Genomic DNA, 25242 nt, shown 5'->3' on the forward strand with positions numbered 1-25242 from the left:
GCAGCATCGACCACGCTTTGGGCAAAAGATCAGTCACGAGGGGGAGGTGGGCGGTGAAAGAACCAAGGGTTTTACAAGTCTTTTATATTGTAAAGAACGGGCATGCCAGATATATATATATATATATGTATATTTCAAGTCCTCTGTAGGCCTCGGATTCGGATCCTTTTGAGCCCGCCAACCCCTTATTCAGCACTTCGCCTTCTTTAACCGACGGGTATTACCGATTATTTCTCGCGAGTCTACTTTCCCTCTGAATCCACGTTTTTTCCATTCCGCGGCTGGTATAATAAGGTGCGCTTTGTGAGCTCGAGAGGAAAGACGCTGGCTCGATACGAAAGTTAAATATGTTCACTTTTGTAACCAGAGGAATAATTTTTTCCTCGTATCGATCCTCCCTTGAAACTTTGCGCCGCTTGAAATTTTTCCCGAATAATCGTATCGATCGTAATTTTGTTAAGTCGAATTACGATTTAAAGTACAATTTTAAAGAGATAAAGATTGTGCATCGCATAGTAAAAAGGTATAGCGAAAAATTAATTTGGAATGGGATAAATGGAAACGAAAAAAAGCGGACTATTACGGTTTCTAACTAAACTGAACGCGTAAATCTTCATTCGAGCGAAAGATGGCGGTGATTCGAAAGGAAACGGTGGAATTTATCGTCGATGTTTAAACCGTTTGGGCTGTCAAGCAGGGGCAGCGCACGGTACGTCAAGCTGTGAGCCAGGATCAAATGAGGCGTCGGAAGATTTCGCGAAAATTTCTCTTCTCCTCTCCTCGAACCCTAGCCATAGGAAACTCTTCCTTTTTTTCTTTTTTTTCCCTCTGCCGAAGGGGCGTAACGCTCGGGTAAATGAAGCGCACTGGAAAAGGAATCGCCTCGAGGAGAGAAAGGCTCTGCTAAATATTCGAATGCTCGAGTGCATTCAAAGTGGTGCTCAGACTCGGTACGCGGCTATCATTTCTCCGCGATATTTTAAACTTTTATATCCGCGCATTGTCTTTTATCACTATATTTCTACTCGTTCTTTCTCTTGCATACGCGTATCTTCGTGCGAACCTGGGGAAAAGATTTGGTGCGAGTACGTTTTATTTTTGCGAATACATCTTCTATCATCTTCTGTGATTAATCATATATTAACAATTAATTAAATACAAATACGCGTAATCATTTTAACAATGGCCAACATTATAAATTTGTGAAAATTTATTTCACCATGTTATATTATATACGGTATATACGGAATATATCGTAATCGTGACTCGATATCGAATGTTATTATACAAAGTTTCTCCTTTGTATAATACGAAACTTTAATTGGCAGGAAAAAATCAAAACAAATAATACGATTCGACGCAATTCGAAAACAGACTCCGCTCCTCGATGCTTTCTTCTTCAGTTTCCTCCTTGACGCTCGCGATGAACGGTCTCTCGCCGCGAAAATGGCCCGTATCTCTCCAATTTTCGCGTTAATCCTGGGCGTCGTTTTCTCGAGAGACGTTTCCCCGTGTTCATCTTCTCGTCGTTTCTTTGTTTCGTATCGTCCATTAACCGCGACTCGAGGCTCGTGCCGCGTCGACCGCACCAGGAAACGAAGACGAGTTACGCCATTACAGTTTCGAGATTACAGTGCGTACGAACCCTTTCGCTAATAAGAGCAACGCGAAACTGGCGAGGCGAGGGGAGGAAGGGTGAAGGGAGGACCGGAGAGAATTATAAAATCCGAGCAAACAACCACAAAAACCGCAGCGTTGCGCCGCTCTAGGTTCAAGTAGCAAGTTCAGTGGCCTTGATAGGCGTTTGTTGCCTCAAACGCGCCTCTCCGCAACTCCGTAAGTACTCGTTCGAAACCGTACAAATCACAGGTATGTAGGATTAAAAGGGAGTCCGTTAATCGTTAACAGGGGAACACATGGCGCGTTTCTCTCTTATATAATATAATACTTGCACGCAGTTTTATTACCGCAATAAATTGCACGGTTTATTATTTCGAACAAATTTTATCGCCGATTTAAAACGCGCTCCCATCCTCGAGGATCGTTTCGCAATTCCGATAATTACGCGGGCTCGAGAGAGGAAGCTCGATTCGATGGAGGAAGAAAAAACTCGTACTCGAACAAAGATTCGCGACGTATTTGCGATTCTTAATGAAAACGTTGCGATTCTTACGACGTGATTCACCTACGCGCACCGTGGAAAGTGGTTGCGATAACCGCGCGCGCGTACAGGTGTTCGTTAGGGAAATAGAAAGTTGCGATACCTGTGAACTGGTAAACGATAATAACATCGATTGCCGTTCGTTTTTTCCATCCTGAATGCGATTCGATCGCGACCCCGTCGAGTGACCGCTGATTGCCTTCTAAAACGCGCTTTAAAGAGAGGCAGAGGGAGGGGAAAAAGGTGGTTATATTCGTCTCTCGTAACGCCCCCGGAGGCTGTAGGTCGCCGGATGATTTATCGCTGCCCGAATTCCCTTCGTTGGAATTACTCGTTCCTCTCGAGATCCCTTTCTTGGTTCGATCTTTTTCGAGTCAAGGATAATTTCGCTTTATCGGGGATGCGATATTGCGCATATCTCGGTTTCCCGCGTGATTAAACGCGCAGGCTCGTTTGAGTGGACGGGTCGGAGGGCAGGGATCGGGTATCGAGACGTTAACGGGCGTCAGGTGGGTCGAGACGCATCATCAACGCGCGCGCACCGCAGGACGCACGTGCACATTCGCATGCAATCAGCTATGCTGCGACGTACACCGCTCTCGCCTGTGAATTAGGGATAGTCCTTGCTCCGGATTATTACGTCATAACGGTAGGGCCACCTGGACGCAATTGCCCGATCGAACCTGTCGTCCTATTTATCGAACGTCCCACGCCTTATCGGCCTTATCGAGCAACTGCTCGTCCATTTTTCCACACCGATTCACCGTGTCAACTTTATACCCGATATTTTCCCTCCTCGAGTTGTCGCGCATTTTCCCGATAATAACCTCGTGGATTTTTTCCAGACTCGCCCGACAGCTTATTACGATATAATGACCGTTGCCGCACCGTTTCAAACATCGCGACAGCCGTGACACCCGACGCGACACCGTAATCGTCTAGGAAGTTGCGACGCCGATTTTCACGGTCTATCCTTGAAACTCCTTCTTCTTCTTATTGCTCGTTTTCCGTCACTGATTATTCGTCGGGAACGAGAAGGTTGAAATTAATACACGTTGGATGTTGTAAGCGCGGTTCGCAACGAATCGTAAAATATGGAACGATCGATAGGATTCCGGTAGGTAGGAGAGAAGAACGTATATTTACTCTGGCCGGACATAATATCGCGAGCTTTTATAACCGATAAAAGTTAGAGAGCCGCTTCTCTCTGCGCGGCGACCACGAGATACGGGTTCTTTTTAGACGTACGCGGGCTCGAAGATGGAGGAAAGGAAGGAGGCGATTTACGAGCGACGAGAGACACGATAACGAGTGCCGGCCGATCGAAACAATCGCGGCATTGTGCCTCTCGAGATCTCTTTCGAGGACGTGGACCACGACTCGTGACCTGTACGCCATCCTCCCGTTCCGTCTTAATTGAATCGAGGCGTAACGAAGCTGTCGAAAGCGCGTTCAGATTCGACCGAGTTCCTCCCTCCGAGGAGTCGAGTTTCTAGTTTAACGTTCAACGACTCACGAGGCTTTGATAAAGCGAGCAACTCGCGCGGAGTGGATTAACGTTCCTCTCTCTAACAGATTTTTATCGCGCGATAAAAGTGAACGCGACGGGTGTCTTGGCACAATTAATAACGAAGAATGTATCGGATACCTCGAAATCCGTGTTACGATCGTTCCATACGATCATTGGTAGTCCAACTCTAAATACCAAGGATAATAAAGATTTTATGAAAGCTCGTTCTCAGCGGGTGGGTCTGCCGGCAATTAGAAATATTCGCTTCGGGGATAAGTTAATATCTCGGTTCGAGCACTGTTCGACGAGGAAAAATTTTATCGTCACGGAAGAAAAACGAGACACGGTATTAAGACGGTCTCGAAACTCGAGCTTGGCATCGAAACGCGACTCACGCTTAAAATTACCACTTTATCCTTTCCCCGAAGGAATCTCGAATTCCGTTCTTTCTTACAATGTTCGTCGAAACGAACTGCACGCGCTGCTCGGAAAACGATGTCGCTCGTTTCCTCGTCCAAGCTCGGTGGTGAGACTGTCGAGAACACGCGACAACGTAACGATGGTTCCGCGGTTTTACGACTCTTTTAACCGTTTCATTGATCAAATGAAATAAAAGGACGGGAATGAGTCACGTAGCAGCTCGAGAGTTGGATTTATCGTGGCGCAAACCAGACCATGTTTATGCTTATAATTACACCGGTGGCGCTTTACCGATATCTCGCGATGAAATTGCGATCGACCCGGTTCCCATTTCCCGACGCACGTTCGCTCGCCTAATGTTCCCTTGGAGGACACCCGGATCGATAGGGACTCGTGCTCCTTCCGTCTTTTATCGGTGCTAGACCTTGTTTTACGACGCGTAATAATAATGAAAATAATAATACTACAGGTGGGTTTCGCGCTGCGATCGATGAAACGGTGGAATACGATTTTGCGATAAATATTAATATCGTGGTGAGAGATGAGATTGCAGCCGATCTTCTCCGTTGAAGAAGACTTGCTTACGAAACGAGGCTCGTGCGATAATCGGAATGGTCTCGATCGGGACGGGAAATAGGATTAATCCACGAGTCTGGCCGGCCGGTTTTACAGCGAAGGAAAAGCAATTAGTCGTTTCGTGGAAACGTCGCGCGATCACGTCCACGACGGCATTTCCTATTTCGCGAGCTCTATTAACGATTTTCTTTCGTTCGAAAAGCAATTAAACCGTGGAACACGCTAGGTGGGGTGAAGGAAACGGGCGTTGAAGGGTTGATAAAGGCTGCTCAACGGGTAGCTGGGAAATGCTTTTATATATCCTATACCCTGGAGAATATCACAGAAGAAGATAGCGTTTGATATACGATTGCGCGCCGGTATAAATTAACTTCTGGTGACATTTAGATTAATCGTTGGAGTTGGCTGGGGGGGAAGAGAGTCTCGATTTTCTTTTTCTTTTTTTCTTTTTTTTAAGCAACCGTAATCATTATTAACAATTGGACGCGAAATCGTATCCGAAATACGCGGTTCCAGTTTCGATTAATAAATTACGAAGCGAGAAATTATTAGTCGATCGTTATTCCCGCGGTTGCACGCGTTTTTCCGCGTCGAACCGCGGAAGGCTATAACTCAAACGGGACAATGAATAGACGTATATACATACTCGAATCGCTCGGAGACAATGTAACACGGTGGGTGGTGCAGGGTCGGCATTACTGTTACGCCGTGTTTGGTCACGAAACTCGTCACGGATATCGTCTCGATTTAATTTCAACAACGACCGAGAAAGATAGATAGATAGATAGAGAGAGAATAATACCCCGGGTGGTTTTTCGAGCAAGCGTGGAAGACGGTCATTAGGGCAAAACCTTTCTCTTTGATCTCGTCACGATCTCGCCGTGTCCCGCAGGAGCGGGAAACGAGTGTCCGAAATGCGGTCGCGTCCTTTTTCGATTCTTGCTCCACCGCCTGTCCTGTCCTCCGCTCCTCATTCTATCTTTATTGATATCCAAAGGACTTGGGCACGAATAGGGCTGCGGTAAGGCGCCCGCATTGTGTCAACAACCCTCGTCGACGGAAAACCAGAAGCTGCGAATTATGATAGGGGCTGAAGCACCCTGACGTTGTCATTAGTGGTGGGCGAGAAGGGAGGCTGGGAGGGGACGCAGGCGTAACGAATCTCATCGAGCACGTTTTCAAACTTGCGCCACCATTCGGATAATTGTATCCTCTCGTTCACCAACTTTCGATCTTGCTTTCTCCCTTTCTCTCTCTCTCTCTGTTTATCCGAGTTCGTAAATCTAAGTGGCTATTTTTTTTTCTTTCTTCGTTTTAATCGTGGAAAATGGCATCTTTACACGAGGAAAAACTTTATCGATTTAATTATACTCGTTATTAACGATATTATTATTAACCTTTCGACTCGTCGGGAAAGAAGAATCTCGTCGTTGAAAATTGCTCTCCCCTCTCGGGATCATTTTGTTTTCTTTCCCGTCGGAATTCGGAGCCGACCGACGCCGGCGAGCAGCAATTTCCTCCGGCATATCCGGATTTACGGTACTCCTCCGGAGGATATCGAACAAATTTAGCGCGAAACACGTAACGAACGAGCGAATTCGCGGCGTTCGGTCTTCGGGGGAGGGGGATGGTTGGCGGTGTATATCGCGGCGGCGCAGTTTGAAAACTTTAACTACCTCACAGCTCATAACCCCGTTATGACCTCTCCGTGCTATACACTCCCCTCATATCTTCTTTCTCCCATCGCTTATTATTTTCTTCTTCTCCGGGTCAAGACAAATATTGTCTAGACATTAGTGCCCCGGGATCTCGAAGGAGCATCTCATCGCCCTTGTTGTTATTTCAAGCGAAATATACTTTTCTGGATACCCGCGTTGCGCGCACGAGGGAGAGAGGGAGGAGGGTTAAACCGAATCTCGGAGGGCAGGCCAATTTCGTGGCTCTATCGCTTAGACCGCAGACGATGGTCACTTTTGTGTCGATTTCACGTGTCGTGCTCGAATCTCTGATCCTTTCCCTAAGCCCGAAAGGAGGAGATGTTACGTCAGGATGGAGGGTGGCCTTGTTTCTCCTCCTCCTCTTCAATGGATTCTTCTCTGATCTCGGCGCCGCGCAGAGATTCTTTTCTGTTGGAAATAACAAGCTTCCAACGGCAGCCGAGGATATCCTTCCGTAAATTTATCGACCGGCGGAATATTTCCTCCGAAGAGGAAACGATGTATATACACGCGTTTATTGTATATGGCGACGCAGGATGATCTCACGTTTATCGTTTCCAACTCCGTCTCTCTCGTAAGTTCAGAATTCGAAACGCGTTTAAGCGAGATGCAGACTCGAGATGAGATTTAAAAGCAGTAACGAAGCGTATGCCTCGTTTTGTTTATCTTGAACGCGATATCCATTATCGTTGGGGATCGGTCGATCGACGATCGATGCGTTTCACGCGACAGCTACGCTCTATCCGATCCTCGGGGTTTCGAGCCGGGCGAAGCGGAACGCGTTCTAAACGATGATTCAGCTTGAGACACCGGGAGAAAGAGACACCCTCCGCCAGTCAAGGAAGCGTCAAAAGCTGCGATCACCCCTTGACAGCCACTTTAAAATTATACCGATAATGAAATCCAGCCTCGTCGACCCCTAATTCCTAAGCTAAACCCTGCGGACAGAGCGAGGAACAGATGCGGGGACAATGGCGAGTCGATCGTCGGTACGAAATGAATTTAAAGTCGGGATTTAAAGGCCTCGGAAACACAAAACATCTCCCCTTTTTTCACCGTACCACCGTACAATCGCAATTATTACAAGCCGATCAGCCGTAAGAGATATTGTTAGTTCTTCTCGACCAAGGGGGACACCGGTTGGGGATGTTAAAGTGTTAAACGGTGATTCGCTACAAGCTTGTTGCTCGACGGATCGAGGCGAAGTTTGATAGCCTGTGACACACGTAACGCACGACTAATTGCGTCGAGGTAAACACGCAGGGTAGTTTTCATTGGGTAGTCGTCGAGAAAGCCCTTTTCCTTTTATGGCTTTACATTTTGATTTAACAAGTTTAGAAACGTAACCCTTCGCTAGAATCGTGTTGTACAGGTTGCGGTAAGATGGGAAAAAGTTATTTCATCTTTTGGATTTGTGGATCCTATAAAATTCCAGGGAATCTGGCTCCTAGAACCAGATTGCACTTTTCACGGCCGATAAAACTTTGATCTTTCCTTAAAAAATTTTCCAATTTTAAAAAAATTTTAAATTTCGAATCCATGAGGATAAGTAATAAGCTGCTCCAAATATTTTTAACTCGAATTCTAATAATCGTTTATTCGGTTCAACAGGATCCGAATGGATCAAATTTTAATAATTACAAAATTTCTCTATTATTAAGATTTTATATTACCTTCATTTATCTTTATACATTCATTAATTCTCAATGTCCATATCATTCAGCCGATCTAGATAACTTCAATTTTTTCACGTTAATTTTTTCTTATTCAATTCTACGTGCAATTCCAAATAAACTCGATGTGGAGTAACTTGGTTTAGTAACCCAAAGTGATCTCAAATTATTCTTATATATTGATTCGACTAACAATGCATTCGTTCTTCTCGATTAAACCCGCGCACAAGTTCTGAAATCTCTTTCTTAATCTCCAGCTTCCTTGGATCGATCGATGCCCTCGTTGCTCACCTTGGTACGCGTAACCGTGACTTCTCGAGCGACTCTCTTAGACCCATCCCACGTCGGCGTCGTGGCAGCATGGTGAACGCGCCATTAGGCGCTTTTTGCGAGCCCGTGCATAAAGCGGCTATGAATGGCTGAGAAGAGCGGCGCGATTTCCCAAGTTTCCGCGTAAGTTTGTCCTTTCCCATTTGCCGCGGAAGATTTAACACTTCCACCACGTAGTTTACGATACACGGATATATGTATACCACCTGAACTGGTTACGAGTGGGTGGGAACTGGTGGTATACTGGTTGTAGCTGTATATATATATATATACACGTACAAGAGAAGCGTTATGCATGGGGTGCCATTCCGGCGCGCTTTAACACCCGTATATAAGGGTGAAATTACACCTCCGGCCATTGCTGTATTTTCGGAACTTGATTAACGCCGCCGTCCGAGACGATTATGGCACTACGTGATGGGATTAGTTAGGACCGTCGTCGCGAGGTTTACTTCTTCTCTATGTTGTAACGACTCGCCTAATTCCGCCAGCATCCATTTTTCCCCTCCCCTCAAATTGATCGTCGTCTTTTCTTTCGCTTTCGTCTCGTCGCTGAAAAAACCGTCACGATGAAACTTTATTATCTCGAACGGTAAAACATTATCTATCTCTCTTTCTCTCTGTTTTCAGATTAATCGCGGAGGTGCGTGCAATGTTTTCCTCGCGGGAAAATCGTGACAATGAAAGTTTATTATCTCGGGACGGGGAGAGCGGCGGTGACAAATTATGGTTCGTTAATCCTTTGATACACAGCTGTCGAAGAAACGATGGAAAAGAACGGCGCGTTACAATCGGCGTCGAAAGCGCCGTTTCGTGTACCCTTTGTGTCGATCTTTCACGACAACATAAAATCTTTCATTTCCATCCCGAAAAACTGCGATGTGCGCGTAAACGTGCTGCACCACCCAGCGTGTGGAAGCTTTTTTTTCTTCCCCCTCTCGACGTGTTCGCAAGTGGGGTGGCGAGGCGATAAAAATGGCGAACAACATTATACAGATTTGTCGGTCGGATTGGTTTTACGATTTTTCTTCGCGCCGTTTCGTGAACGTGGACGCGCATAGCAGCCACCGCGCTCCACTCGCCACTTTTTATTCCCATAATTTAATTATCTCCGCTTTATGGCCGGGGACCTAGCTCTAGTGGGTTAGAGATCCGTCGACCGTATAACGCCTCGCATAAATCCAGTTAGGAAGATATCGCGCTCGCCTTCCCCGAATATCTCCTCGCGGATATTCCCCATAAATGTAGATAGACGCTCCTGGATCGAAAATAGCGTAGATCATCCCTTGATCCTTCAATTTGTTCGATATCGTGTGAATGGAATTAAAGCTCTTGTTGAAACAAGGTAAACTGAAATTATTTAAATTTTACTCGTCATTTCCAAAACTATGATATTCGTATTCAGCCCGAAATATCGAGTCTGTCTCATTGCATTAATCAATTATTTAACAACAATATTCTATCAATTCTTAAAAATCTCGATGATCATTTCTCGATACCAAGTATAGTCAAGATTTTCCCTCGTTTAGAACCATCGCGATTGGCTTCCTTCGATTCCCTCTCCCCAGCGAAAATAATAATCTTTCTAGTCTCGTTTTGACTCGCGAATAATTAAATTTATTGTTCCAAAACAAGAGAAAGGTATAGAAAAGAAATTACTTAACGCGTACGTCTCACCTCTGCGATCCCTTGTTCACAGCGTGGTCATCGCCGGCCAGGTGGTCTCCCGGAAGTTGGATTCTGATATATCTGGACGAAGAGAGCCTCCCCCTCTCGCCAAACAAAACGTGTGAACGCGTTTTATGGAAATAAGGTCAAAGCTCAGGGCGCGCGTGGGGTGGATGGAGTAGGGGCGAGGATGGAGTAGAGGGTGAGTCGGCGGAAAGGTGAGCGCGGCGAACGCCGCATAATAGGGAATCACCGTGCGCAGCACCCTTTGGGCCGCAATCTTTCGTGCGATGTTGCTAGGCGTTTTCGAGCGCGCGTGGAGGGTGCGAGCGCAGGTATACAATGAGGCCAAGAGGAATAAGAGGGAGGAGAGAAAAAGAGAGAGGGAAAAACTCTCGACAACACGCGTAACGCGGCACAATGCTCGCTCAGGTTCCGCGTCGCAATTTTTCTTGGGGTTGGGGATCAGTGGCTGGGGTGGTTCTTTTTTTTTTTCGAACGAACGTTCGTAATTAGACGACGCGAAGGTTAGTCTTTCGAGGGAGAGTATCTAAGAGTTTCTTCGATATTTTTTTTTTTTTTTTTTACAGATTATACAGATCGTATAGGAGGATACGCGTATAAAAGGAAGACGCAGGGAAAGGTGGGTCGGTTCGTTCGTCTTTTTCCTCCTTTTTTTTTTTTTTCGTTTATCTCCTTTTGTTCCGGGAAATCGGAGGAGGCTCGTTAGCGTCGCTAGTTCCTTTTTAGATTAAGCGATGTTGCGCGACGCCATGGTTCACTGTCAGCGTATCCGCGCGGAGCAATTTGTTAATTTGAAGCGGATAAGCATCGGCTATTCCCAATGGGGGAACCCCGGTGGCATTCGGGGTGAAATTGCGTATTTATGCCGCGCATAATCCGACCATTCTCCAAATGGTGGCGAATCTATCAATGCCGTCGCATTACCGGTTTCATTTTCCTACGTCGATGGAGACACACAAAGCCGTAAAAAATAGATCCCGTCCGGCTATTTCGTAGGTCGCTCCCCCTCCCCGTCTCCTCCTCGTTTCCATCGAGGATATCGCTCAATTTTTTACTTTCGTCTCGCGCGGCCGGGACAAGACGGGCCAGGGCAGGACAGGAAGGTCCGTCCAACGTTTTTTTCCTCTCTTCCGGCCTTCGCCGAACGACAAAAGTCGAAGGCCTTTGATCGATCTGTTTCTGATTATCTTTTCTCTCCCCCTTCCTGTAACACGGGAAAGTATCAGCGTGGAATTTTTTTATTTCGACCGGAACGAGCGATCTCACGATTCCTCCTCTCGCGATATCGCCACCGTTTAAACTTTATTCCCCGATTACCGGCTCCCATAGATCCGAGGCGAAGATGCGATTCCCTTTCAATCAGCAGTCGAATCCTTACGAGGCGAAGTTTACGCTGTGCAATAAAGTGGCGCGAGGAAAAATATATAGTCGAGGAGAGGAGGAAGGGGGGAGGGAAAGAAGGAGGCGCGTGGGATAGAGCGTGCAACGAGGCAGGCCTGCGAGACGTGGATGATTGCGAGGAATAAAAGTCGCAGGGTGTGACTGATCGTTTATCTTGCGACAGGGATGGAAGGTTAGGCTAGGTTCGTGCGAGAGGAAACGGAGAGAGAGAGGGAGAAATGAAACCGTTACGCGTCGAGGGATATTAGGGTGCTACTCCACTCCACCCTCCTCTCACCGCACACACTCGAAAGCGTGGAATTTGTACTTCTATCACACTCGTTTCGCGATAACGTTCTCGAGTATCTCGAGCCTCTCCTCCTCCTTCCTTCCCGTTCTTCTCGTTTCGACGCCTTTACGGGCGTCCCGGCTTCCCCGATATCGATACCTTTGAAAAGAAATGTTGTCATTAGATGGAATTTAATCCTGCCCGGATACTCGTCGGATAATCGTGAATTCTCTTCTAATCGAACTGAATATTGCGAGAGGAAACATTTTTACGCGTTGTTGTTATTGTTATTGTCTCACGTTGGAAATTATACGGTTGGCATCCCCGTTGCGTGTTTGATTGACGTAATCTTAAGTAAGTCATCGAAATAAAGAAAAAAAATCCCGTTCCATTTAAACACGGTCGAAAAAGATTCTATCTCGATGTTTCCATTTCAATTTCTTTAATAATGTTGTCATCGTACGTCACGTGCAGTTACGTTGAGTAATTATCCTTGACCATTATTAAATTTCCTTGTTTCCGTCGTTGTTTCCTTTCGCGTGTACCCACGTACACGAGCCGAGGATCTCATAATTAGCATAAGTGACACGGGGCAGCCAGAACGAAGCGTTTCGAATCTCGCTGAAGACAAGAACTGTCCTCGGTGTGCAATTATCTAATGAGTTAATTGGATTAACATTGGCGAAGTTTTATTACCATGATGTAATTACATCTTTCCCCTCCCCGGTTATCGGATCGAGTCGTGTGCCGCACGTAATTACACCATCGCGTAGAGATAATATGCTAACAAGACGAGCCATCGTATCATTTCAACGATACGTGCGAATCCCAACTGTAAACGAGTTCTCGCCATGCGTCTGACTAATAGGAATCCGTCTTCGATCTTCGATTCCTCCTTTCTCAAACATATTCCACAGTTTTTGGAAACGAACTCTTTCCTCTCCGCAGAGCAGTTCTGGAAAAAGAGGATCTTTTTGCCACCAGGAGTCATATTCGTACCACCCTTTGCTCTCGACGCGTGGAGAATCCGCAAAATATCAGGTGGCGCGGAGTCGGGAGCAGCTAATAAAAGTGTCTCCTCCGATAATTAGCTTCGGCGGGGAGACCTTTTAATTGTTATCGTTAAAACAAACGAGGAAGTCGTTGGGAAGAGAGAGAGAGAGAAAAGAAGAAGGATACGAGGGTCGAAATAATAGCGAGAGATAAAAGGAGGGCTGCTGTTACTTAAGGGACGTCCGTTTATGATCGAGGCTGTTCGTGCTTTAGTGGCTATTTAAAAACTCTGCTTTATTACGTCCCACCCGCCGGCATAGGAGATTTTTATAATCATTATCTTTCGTACGCTCGAAGAGACTCGGATTCTCTGCTCCTTTTCCCTTGTCGTGGGAATCTCTCGTAATTTTACGCGCCTTTTTTTCCCTAAATGCCTCGCTCGAAAATATTTCGATATCCGCGATCATTCGTCCCCCCTCCTCCTTCCTCTATCTCGAGTAATTTGAAAAAAATGCGCGAGAAGGGAACTGTGCATCGACACAGATCCCTATCTCGAGCCGTTTTCGTGACCGAGAAACAGGAGGTGGAGACGGAGAAAGTTGAAAAAAAGAAGAATCTGATAAAAGAGAGAGAGAGAAAAAGGGAAAAAAGTGGATGGCTGCACGTGCGCGGCAATAACGAGACCTCTCGAAAAACTCGGTCGATAGCTCGAAAAGTAACGATTCCCCCAGCGAGAAAAATTCCGCGAAGCGTATAACGCGCATCTTGGACACATAGGTGGTGTATAATAAGGAAGCGACCTCGAGCCGCGTAACCGTGACCCTCGCCGAAGGCGCACGACGGTGAGCTCGTCAACGACGTCACGGCAACTTTACATACGTTTGAACCCGACAATGCACGGGTTAAACGATATTACATAGCGCGTTCAAAGGCGCGAGCAACGCGAGCCAGCCGGGTTAAAGCGGAGATAAATCAGCGTAACGTTATTACGCCTCGTAGAAATCGTAGCCACTTCTGAATCCATTAAGAGGCGCCGCGATGCGCTGTTATTCTCGTAATGAGATCCTACGGGGCCAGGTGTAAAGAGCTTATATACGGGAACCGAGGAAGGTGAAGAAGGTGAAGGAGGCGGAGGCGAAAGAGGTCGGCTGAGATCGAGAAGGTTGACTGATCGTGGACGATTCGTCACGAGATTCCCATGGACGTGTCCGCCAGCCCAAGCCCGAAATATCCGATCCCTTCCTCGTTGCGACGCGTTCGCCTCGTCTCTAACGCCGGTTTCCACGCGTTGGGAACGAGGAGGGGCTTTTGTCGTGTAAAGGTGAGTCAACCTGCACGGAATCGGGTCGTCTCTGGACAATGGATTGATTTAGTGCACTTGTGTTCGAGGCGGAGGCCCAGGAATGCCTTAGACAGATCTTGGCCAACCCTCGAATCGCGACCCCTCCTCGTGTCGTATATCGGAACACGGTTCCTTCCATGCGCGTTCGAGAGAAACATATATGTATATATGTATCCATACATATATATATACGGATGAAAAATCTGGCATTTGTTTTCCAACTATCGAATTTCCTCACTCATAGCGTTCTCTGTTGCTACTAATTTAAATTTCACGATTTATAATTTCTTTAAAGAAAAAAAAAGAAACGATAATCAAAGATAAAAGAAAGTTTTGAAAAATGTATTATCGTCTGGAAAAATCGGAAAAGAAAGCCAGGAAAATTTTTCGTCCGTACTCACGGTAAATGCGTCGCGAACCATCAAGATGGCTGCGTTCCTCGGTTTAAAACGGGCGGTGAATGGAGGACGGCGGTAAATCGGAAGATGAATTCGAAAACCCATTAAGGGGCGACGTCGCGAGCACGTGCACGAAACGTAACGCTGTCCTTTCCGTCTATTATGCGCGGTAGCGCATCGCGTTGGATGACGCGTTGCTGCCCGCCTCCTTCTCTCCACCTACGTTCCACGTTCTCTTTTCGAGCTCAGAAGCTTGGAGGATTATCGGGCGATCGGATGCGCGGTCACGCACGTGCGTTTACGACGCGCCTCTCGCATGACTCCACCTGCAAATCCGTGCCTCGCTCTCGGATTTGAAACGCGCCCGTACCTATCCTCCACGGCTCAACTCCAAGTGGAATCGATTAGAGCCGCGTAACTGCGGGGGTTTCATAAGTTACTCGGATCCGAGTAAGCCGATTTTTAACTCTGAATCGTCGCCGCGTGTTATATTGTTTTCGAAGAAGAAATCGACGCGCAACTTTTCTCCTTTCAATCGCACGAAAACCGTGACGATCCTCGATCCTTAACGCCTCTCTAAACTCGATTCAACGGCTGATTTTTTTCCTTTGTCGGTTTCCCTCTCCCCGTCCTTCGTCTCGAGCCGATTTTACGACTCGTTCCTCCGATTCAAACCACCGGAATCATTATAAGCCTCTGCGTTTCTGTCTTTCGTGCGATTCGGCTTGCCTTTTTCCCCCCTTTCTTTTCTTCTTTTTTTCCCGGCCCCGAATTTTCGACGAAGCTGGAACGCGTTCCGCGAACTCGATGGACCGGCGAGAATGAAACTCGGCTATTTGCACGGGTGACGTTTGGAGAACGGCGGTTGATGGAGGCGGGTCGCAAAATTACACGGAGGAAAAAAAGAACGCGGACGTTGGATGGACGCCACCTATGCCGTCCCCGTGTCTCGATGCAACGTTTCACGGGAGATTAAATCGAGTCCAATTTGGAATAAAAACAGAGAGAGAGAGAGAGAGAGAGAGAAAACGGGCGATCCTCGTGGAGGAAGAAAAAAATTTCCTAATTCGGATTAATCGGCGTCCAAACGAGTGGGTTAATAAATCGCTACGCAAAGGTTTGTAATATAATTCTCGTTGAATGGACGTTTGAAACGATGCGTATTCTTCCTCCCCCTCGATTTTTAAGTCAGCCGCGACGGTCGTGGTGCACTGTTCGGTTTAAGCAAGCAGGAAGCTAAGGGCGGTCGAGGCGGATTAAGGGGCCGGTGAAGTGGTGCAACTTACGATCAGATTTCACGAATGAGCGCACCGTGGCTCCGGGCTGACAGCTGGCGAAAAGTCTGTGCACTTTGCCAGCGAGAAGAGGAGAGAAGGAAGGAGCAGGTTGCTCGCCGGTTAATCCGTGTTTCGATTCTAAGCAGGACCCTCGACCGGATCGAGGTCGATGATATTATCCGCCTCGGTTTTATTTCGGGACACGGTGCTGCCGATTAAAATTCACGTTGCGAAGCGCCCTTGACTTTTAACGAAGCACTTGCTACCTCTTCACCACGTTTCTGATGGACGCGACCGAGGTCTCCTGCCCGTCGAATTACATCAAATATATCTCTCGATCTTTATCCCTTCTTTTCCTTCGTTTTTTCCAACGTTAAAGAAAAGTAAAATTTTTATCACTCTCCGTCCATAGAAAAAGAAAATAAATTAAATTGTACGAAGCAACGAAATGGAATTTTTGTTGGAGCTTGAAGTATATTTAATTAAAAAAGAGAAAAGAATAATAAGCAAAACGTTTTAACGAAAGAGTAGACGATCGTTTGGACACGTTGCTCGAGATCGTACATCACCGGACGACGAAACTCGGCTGCTTTTAGGAGAGAGTGCCGCGCCCCATGAGGGATGATCTCGCTGCCCCTAGCTATTGAAAAATGAATGGCTCATCGAACGCACTCACGGCCGATCGGCTCGAAACACGGATTCGTTGTTTTACCAACGCCGTTTCCTCCATCGCTCCTATTTCTCCACGATTTATATACACGTTCGTTAGAGACGAACCGTACAAGTCGAACCATTTCACCATATATACGTACGAACGAGCGGGGACGAGGAGGATGGAATAATTTCGGGGGATAAATATCGCCGCGAGAAAGCATCGGAGGGCCGGGCCAATTTCGCTCGCAGTGAAAAAATCTGTTTTCAGCCAATGGACCGGGGATGAAAATCGGGAGACAAAGTGTAGGGCGGGGGAGGGGCGCGATTAGCGGGGGACGAAAAATGCAGTACACGGCGCGACATTATGCGCACATGCGCGAGGTGAATGGCGCGTCTCGCTCGGTGCGAAGCATAAACCGAAGCATAAACCGGCCGAGGGAGCGTAAAGCATAAAACGCGAAATGCAACGCGATGCCCGGTGACAGATGCCGTTTATTAACACCGTGCATCGCGAACGCCGTGTCTCTCTCTCTTTTACCGTGTCGAGACGGACGTCATGCCTGTCAATTCGACAGGAGTCGACACGCTCGCCAAGTTGTATTTCGTTTAGCGCCGGCTATGAATTTCGTCGCTCCCCGTACCATCCTCTTCCCGTTTCTTTTACTTGTGCTTTCCCCGCTGATTTTATTACTCATCTCCTTTGGAACCATCGGTGGAAATATTTGAACGCTCGATCGATTTGCCGAGGAACGTGACGATAATTTATCGGGGTTCTTTTTTTTGGAAGGAGAAAGACGCGAGTCTATTGGAGATTTTGATTTTTGACTCGTCCTTTGGAACTATTTGGGAATAGTTGGAGACTTTCGTCGCGAGGATCGTCTCGGAACGATGGTAATTTATTAGTGTTTTTTGGGACGCGAGTGTTGCGATGAATCGAATGTTGCATTACGTTGAGAGCGAAGATATACGGGATCGAGGGTGTGAGGAAAAGAGTGACTGGCCGTTCTCTTTATGATCGTCTCGGATTCGTTTAGAACGTTGCTGGAATTGAGATGGATCGTACGTCCTCCGCATTGCCAATCACTATGGCGTTTGACTATATATATATATACTATTCATGTTTCGAGCGTAAGAAATAATCCTCTCTTAATGACAATGAGTTTATGTTTTTCCTTTACATGGAATTGCATAAATTTCTTTTTTCATCCATAGTTTCGACTTTCTCTTGAAACATTTCACCACCCTTATAATATATCCTTTCGTATATACGCAGCTTTCTTCCCGTTCGTTCCTTCCGTTTGTCTATTTTCGCTTCTTCCTTCCTCGACGAGAAAGTTGTCGTATCTCGGGGAGGCGTTGTTAATCGCTCCATTACCGTGAAAGCTCTCATTATCGTTGACACGAATTAGCTCTCGAGACGTTCAACTATGCATAAGATGCATCTTGTACGGACTCGAACGATCAAATATTAATTTAATCGATTTACGTCTCACGCTTGTCCACTCAACCTCCCCTCCTCTCTCTCTCTCTCTCTCTCTGTTTCTTATTTTTTATTTCCCCCTCGTTGATCCTATTCCTGTCTCGAATTAAACGCGACGATTCTTCAGTTCGCAACGAGGAATCGGTCGGCCAGCGTGTATATCCATCGTGATGGGCACAGCGAAGCGAGAATAATAGAATAACGCGGAAATTGTGTTTTAGATAGGAACCCGACACTCGAATCTACGAATGTGAGATGATTGGTATCCGCGGACAGGGAGGAGGGAAGGGAGAGCAGAAGATGTTGCTCGACGCAAGGGTGAAGGCCACCCTCGCCCCCGCGACACGTGAATTAAATGCATTTTACACTCTGTTTCCTCTCTCCATCGAGAGAGGGATAGCGGTGGCGCAACCCCTCTTGATGTCCGGTGACTCGGCAAAGTGGTAAGATGACCGGGGCATCAATCTTCACGCTTTCTCACTTTTTGTCAAAAGTCGAACGGGGATAAGTCTTCCTTCCTCCCTTCTCTCTTATGCCCGCGCGAACGACGCCGTCTTGGCTCCGCCTCGAGTGTTCCTCGGTGAAAGGAAGAAGAAAACCACTCGCCGTTCTCTTTCCTCGTGGTTTCGAGCGTTCCGTGTCGCTTCCGGTTTCCGAGACGTTGAAAAATCGCTCGCTCTCCCCTCCTCGCTCGCCCTGTCGCGCATCGATCTCGAAACGTGACGAATCGGAAAAAGTGGGCGCGTACGCTTCTCCCTCTCGCGAGTTAACGGATAATATCCGATTTGCATCGGTGCCATTCCTTTTCCGGATGGGAAGATGGTGAACGGTCGAGTTTGCCCGATAAAATTCCCGCGAGCTCGTCTAGTTCCTCGATTTCCATAGAGCGAAATAACAACGCGGAGACGGTGCACTCTGTTTTCGGGAAGGGAATCGAGTGCACCGACGCCCTGACGTCCTCCTCCTCCTCTTATTCTTGTCCCCCGTGCTTTCTCGCGCGGTGTCGCGCATAAAATAAGTATTATGCAGAGCGCGCCGAGGGTTTCGCCGTTGTTCGCTCCACCCTTGGCGCGACTGCCGCTTCCCGTAGTCGTCCGGGCCAAAAACTAATAAGATCGAGTGAAATACGCGCCAGCCTTCCGGCCAATAGCACCCGCGAAAGCGCGAGCTCGGAGTAATCTTTAGAGTAATCTTTTCGAATTCCTTCGTCTGCAGCATCCTTTCCCCGCTTTTTCATACACCGCGCATACGAAGACGGAGGGGGATAGGGAGAGAGAGAGGGAGCATGGTGGAGAAGAGAGACGACACCGTTGGTTGGTCGCCTTGGAAAGGTCGCGTACGGGGGGAGGTGTTTTTTTAAGCGGCGTAAAAAATCGCACCACCGACCGCGAACCGAGGTAATAAGTTTCGTTGGTTTATCGTCCTCGCTTCCCTGGAAACGGCAACAACGTGGAATCGTCGCCTGCGACCGCACGTATCCTCCTGGAGCGTGGAAGCCTCGAAAGGGATGCGAACGGAGGGAAAGGGAAGGGAAGGGAAGGGGGAAAGAAGGTTATAGAGGCGCGTCCCGCGTATATCAAGCGACGTTTGCATCGAGCGAGGATCGACGAATGTTTTTCAAAGTCGAGGAGGAGTGGAGTGGAGTTAAAAAGAGGAAAGGCTTTGCCGGTGTCGGAGCGCCGCATCGAGCGTTGCGTTTCGGATACGCCGCAAATCGGGGGGATATTCCCTGACGTTTTTATAGCCCTACTTTCTACGACGGATCCTCCACGTCGTGTCCTGGCTACGTCGAGGCGAGTGGAAGGAGAGTGGAGGTGGCGCGCGAGGTTGCGGGTCGAAAATCGCGAGATCCTCGGCTGCGGCGAATTGGTTTTGCGGGCACGGATTAAAACGAGGGGACAAATATTTGTTCTCGAGAGAGAGAGAGAGAGAGAGGGTGGTGCTGGCCGATAAATCTGAAAGGATACGAAACTTTGGCGCGAAGAATGAGAAACGGTTCGAGAAACCGAGGCCCCGCCATTGGGAGGAATTAACCAAGCGCTCGAGCGTGTGTGCGCGTGTGTGCGTGCTCGTGTGTAGGTTTGCCGCTTGTTCGTTGACACGACACGGTCGGTTCCGCAAAGCAAATATTTTTCTCGCTTTACTACCGACGGTCGCGTCACTCTCACGAGCTACCGAGCTCGAATTCGTTCGAGGAAAGAGGAGCAATATCGTGGAATGCGTGGCCAACAACGGTTTCGCTCTGTACGTTGCACTCGGGAGGAAAGGAGGGAGGGAAGAAGCTAAGGAACTCGGGCGCATTTCATCTCGACAGAGGATTTATCTCGAGTCCTTCCGGGCTAGGATCGCGGAGTCGAATCGTAAAGCGGCGAAATTGCGGCTTTCAGCCTTTATTGCGGCCCGTATATTAAAATCTTTCTAATTAATTCTATGGACAGGGATATTTCATCGATGACACCCCCTATAACTCTCTCTTCCGCTTCTTACTTAACTCGCGGCGCGATCGAATTATTCATTTCAATTGGAAAATTGTCTCGAAAGTTGTGCGTGTCGTCGTTTTCTTTTTTTTTTCATATCAACGCGCTTTCATCCGCTTCAACGAACAATTCAATTGAAACCGCACAACGCAATAAAATCTGTTGGTTAAATTTTTTAATCGTACATGCTGACGTTGTAGCACGTGTCCACCGCCGCGTTTCTTGTTGCTCGTCGTTCCTTTTCACGCGGCGCGGCACTCGCCACTGAAGAAGAAAAGGATTTGTCGAATAATTAATCGTCGGAAAGAGAGAGAGAGAGAGAGAGAGGTGGTCGCGCGAGAATGGCGGTTGGGACGAAGCGTACGGTAGCCGGTAATGCCGGTAGTCCTGACAGGATGAAGGGAAGGCTGACCGCAAATTAATCCTCGAGAAAAATTCCGGCTGCCGTAATATTCCCTTTCGGTGCTCGGCGGCCGGGCAAAGGAAACGAGAGAAAGAGAGAGAGAGAAATTGACAGAGAGTCGCCGACGGAGGCGCGAGGCTTAATCGAAGTCTCGACCTCTAAAAGTGGCGAACGTCGTCCCGCGCCTGCTGCGACATTATTTATTTATTTACGCCACATTCAATTATGAGCGCGAGACCGCAAAACTGATTGCGGCAGGCGGCGGCGTTGGCGAGCGGGCACGTTGGCCGGGATTCGCGACGCTATTTGCATGCAAATTCTTTCGAGGCGCACGCGGAAGAATCCGAGCCGTGACGAAACGGAGCCGCGCGCGAGGGCGAGGCGGCCTCTCGGACACCCGTGCGACGACACCACGACAGTCACCTCCATTCTCACCTTCGACCTCCGCCCCCCTCCCCCGCCAATTTTTCTTCCCAACTTGCCACTCTTAGACCCGTAATCGCGCCCCTTTGAGTTATTAACTCCTAACTCTTTAAATGCTCGCCCATAACGCGAGTCGCGCCGTCAAGATTGTTTCTCACTTCCGACCGTGGAAGTAATTCCCCCTCGTGAAATACGCCGCGGCGCTTTTTGCTCCTTGCGTAACGCCTCCGCGATTCCTCCGCGTCCCTTTTCCCAACCGATTCCTTCCTTCCTTCGGGATTCGCCTTTCGTCGTCGCGATCGAACAAAGGGAATCGAACACGCGTCCGATTTCGAGGGGGAAGAAGAAGCGTGTCGGAGGAGCGTGGTGGAAGCGATGCGCGCTCGGAGGGGAGGGGAAAGGTACAAAAGGCGCGCCGTCGGGCGTACTCGGAATAAAATTGATAACGCAAGGAGGAGATCGCCACCCGGGGCGCAAGATGCCGCTGACAATAATCTCGTTGTAAACATTTCGTAACAACATAATTGCCGGTTCGGAATCGGGCGCGCGTTCATCTCTGTCTCTCTTCGTTCATCGTTTCGCTTGGCCGAGGAAGAAGCGCCGGGGGTCCTTTTAAATTGGCGACTTTTTCGGTCAACAATCGACCCTTCCGGAAGGTCGGTGGCAACCGCCCGCCCGCTCCTCGTCTCCTCGATTCTCGGCCCGTGAACAACCCTATAGACACCCTACGGCTACGCTATAATGGTCACGGAGTGTAAAGGGGCTGAAAAGAAACCGCCCTCAAACTTCTATACCTATATATATATATATACACATTGTATCGTATATACGGTATAGGCCCGTCTGCGAATAGAATTTAACTTTCACCCAATCTTCAAAGGGAGTCGGATCTCTCGGCGGTTTAAGGTGAGATTTCGCGTTTTTCACCGCCTCTCTCTTTTATCTTCCTCCCCCTCTTTTTTTTTTCTTTTCTTCTTTCCGTCGAAGAGACGATCCTCGAAAAGGCGAGCCGCTTGTTTGTTACAAGTGTGACGCCTCTTCTCCCTTTCCTCGCGGTTGAGACAATATTAAAGCTCTTTTTCCCGGAGAGAAAAAGACGCTTTCACGTCCGTGTCTCCGGTTACATTCCTACGAATCTCGTCGTCCCTTGCTTCTCTCTCTCTCTCTCTCGGTTCCTTTCTTTCTTTTCGCAATACGACTCGGACGACGAAAGACACGGATGGAAAGATTATGTTCGGTGGCAAGGTACCCGCACCGCCGCAGCCTGTCGATTTTTGACAGATGGAAGATGGCCAACGCCCTGACTGCAGCACGTGTTCTCGCCACGTGCTTGTCCGAGGGTGTGAAAGTGAATTTCGATTAACTGCGCCGACACGCGTGATGCGCGTTGCTGCTGTACCCGGCAAACCGGGGTAAATATATCTCGTTCGCTTGTGGAATATTCCTCGCATTTGCCTGCTAGCCATTATTCTTCGAGCGCACGATTCTCAACTTCGTTCGTTCGATTTTTCTTATTCCACTCTCCGTTCGAGTCTTATCGCGAGGAACTGGAGGAACTCTTGGATCCGTTTCGATCTCTCCACGTACGCGTTTAAATTTCGAAAAATTTGAATCTCTCGGGAGGGGAGAAAAGGGGGAAGAAGGAAGGTTCGACGCGATTATTATTATTATTATTATCATGGCCACTCTCCCGTTCCCCGTATTACTTTTAAACTTCCGACGATATATCACGGGTGGAGTGGGCAGCGGTCAGTTTCTGCGCGGATATCGGAGCGGGGGATCCCTATAAAATACGTCCGAGCCATTAATCCCGAATAGAAGGAAAATATTCGGCTCGACGCTCCACGAGCGCGCCGTCGACCTTAATATGAATACAAAAGCGATATAATTCCGTGTCTATTATTTATTATCGTCGTGCCGTTTGCGGCCGCTGAAGCATTTCGAGCGAGACGAGAAAGAGAGAGAAAGAGAGCGCGTAGAAAATATATATAATAGGTCTCGTTGTGCACGCGCACAGCGGTGCATTTGGAATGCGTCAAAGGGCCGTTTTGCGCGCCCACTTTACCCGGTGACGACGGCCCGTGAAACGGATTAACACCTTGCTCGCCCGTGATCGTCGATCGGCTTTTTCATCGCGCTGTTGTCGCTGCCTCTCGTAACCTCTCGTTGTTTACGCATTCTTTTGGCAAATTTGTTGGCGCTTTGTTTGCCACACGTTACATCAAAGCGCGGGAATCGAGCGACGCGTTGAAAAATTCTATCCTCCCCCTCCCTCTTTATCGTTTTCGCACGGCTTCTCGCGTGTTTATTTGTCAACGCGTGGCCGCCAATGAAATTTTCTCCCCCTCCTCCTCTCTCTCTCTCCCTCACCCTCCTCCTCGATGTCGCCTCTCTGCACCGACAAATTCGAGCGATGCATAATGGAGACGTTTCAGGGGAGCGTGACAGGGTGTAACGGTAAAAACGTTACACCGGTGTACCCGGCTAGCCCTGCCGCAAATTGACACGCCGAATTCGACGCGCGAATCAATCCGAAATAATCAGCGGGGGAGAGGACAGAAGGGTTACAGTTTCGATTCATTATCCGCGTTTCCAATTCCACCTCCGGATATATCCCGCCTCTCCCTCAAGGGGAGGGGGGAATTAACGTATTATCATAATTTAACGGTGGCGCAATTATCTCTTTCGAAAATTCGGTTCATCGAATGCTCGGCCTCGATACTCGGGAGATGAAGAATGATGGACTCGGCGATCGAAGAGACGGAGGTACTATGATGATTCGATGGATAATTTATCAGAATTTCAAGCGATCGTCGTTATTATATTTGCCGTCGTATCGTCTCGATTTCTTCCACGTTCTCTCGCCCATACATTTCGCCCTTTTCAAAGTTTCCGTCAATGCCGTTGGTCGATCGTTCCCGTGAACGACGCCATCTCCCCGGGTATCGACATTATCTCGTCAGAGATCGGGGCAATAACCATTGCCTCGCGCCCGTTTCCCGTGGTCATCGCGATTTTCCTCGTTCCAACAATTTTCTTTGCGCAATTACCGCCGAAAGAGCGTGATTTTCGCCCCCAAACGCCACCGCACCCGCCTACCTAGAGAAGGGTGCTGCCAAGATAACTAATCCCAGTTACCGTCGGCGTTACGTTTTACGTTGATTGCGTCAACCCTTCCCGTGGTCGGACAGCTCGTCACACTTATCTCCCGCAGAGCTTTCGCCTCGGATATTCGCGCGCTCTCCTCGCGCTTCTCGTCGCGCTTTGTTAACAACGTTGTTAATTTCGGGGCTCGAGCCCTTCCCCGATTAGGCGCCCGCCCGATTAGAATTGCCAATTCCTCTTGTTCCGTCCTCCGAGGAGCGTCGTGTCTCTTGCTTGGTCGTCTCTCGAGGGGCCTCGCGGTGTTTGCCTCGCGCACGGTCCATCGGGTTTTTCGGGTTAATCGCGGGGAATTAAATCGGCCGATCGTCGATCGTCAAACAGCAACAGGGCCTTTGTTCTCTAATCGCCCGAAGCTTGTTCAGGAGGAACCCGCGGCGGTCGTTGCATCTCGCGTGTGTGCGCGAAACGGTCGACGAGCCTGAAGGGCGAGCCTGTTTCTGTCACCGGTGTCCGGCCTGATTACCATGCTCGAATAAATTAATAAAGTCCGGAGTCGGCCTGTCGCCGACACGTTTCGTCGATCGCGCTCGAATTGTCGGTGCGCAATTTGAAAAGAAGGAAAGAAGAGAGGAAAGAAAGAGAAGAAAAGGAGGGAGATATGCTCGTCTCTATTTCTCTCTCTCTCTCTCCGTCGTGGAATCGCGCAGACGGTCACGTGGCCGTGACTAATGCGACGGGGCACAATATTGGCAGCATCGATCACGTTAATATGCAAAGCGAATGCACCGTCGGCTATTCTCGCGGATCGAATCGCGGCCATTAACGAAACCTCTCTCCCATAGTTCGAATCTATCTTAATCTCGATCCAATCGGAGATTGGATTCGATTCTGGAGGAAAGTGGAGAAAGAAGGAGAAAAGAATGTGACTGGAACCTCGACGA

General features: G+C 48.3%; 1 long non-coding RNA gene across 1 annotated transcript in view; it reads left to right on the forward strand.

The window, feature by feature from the left end:
* Positions 1-1287: 1287 nt before the first annotated feature.
* LOC114577409 (uncharacterized) overlaps positions 1288-25242 on the forward strand; it is a 108581-nt gene continuing 84626 nt past the window's right edge. Inside the window, exon 1 of the long non-coding RNA XR_003697460.2 lies at positions 1288-1836. This is a non-coding gene — a long non-coding RNA (uncharacterized LOC114577409). The remainder of the gene's footprint in view (positions 1837-25242) is intronic.

Source organism: Apis cerana, linkage group LG2 (assembly GCF_029169275.1).
Source record: "Apis cerana isolate GH-2021 linkage group LG2, AcerK_1.0, whole genome shotgun sequence".
Taxonomy (NCBI): Eukaryota; Metazoa; Arthropoda; class Insecta; order Hymenoptera; family Apidae; genus Apis; species Apis cerana.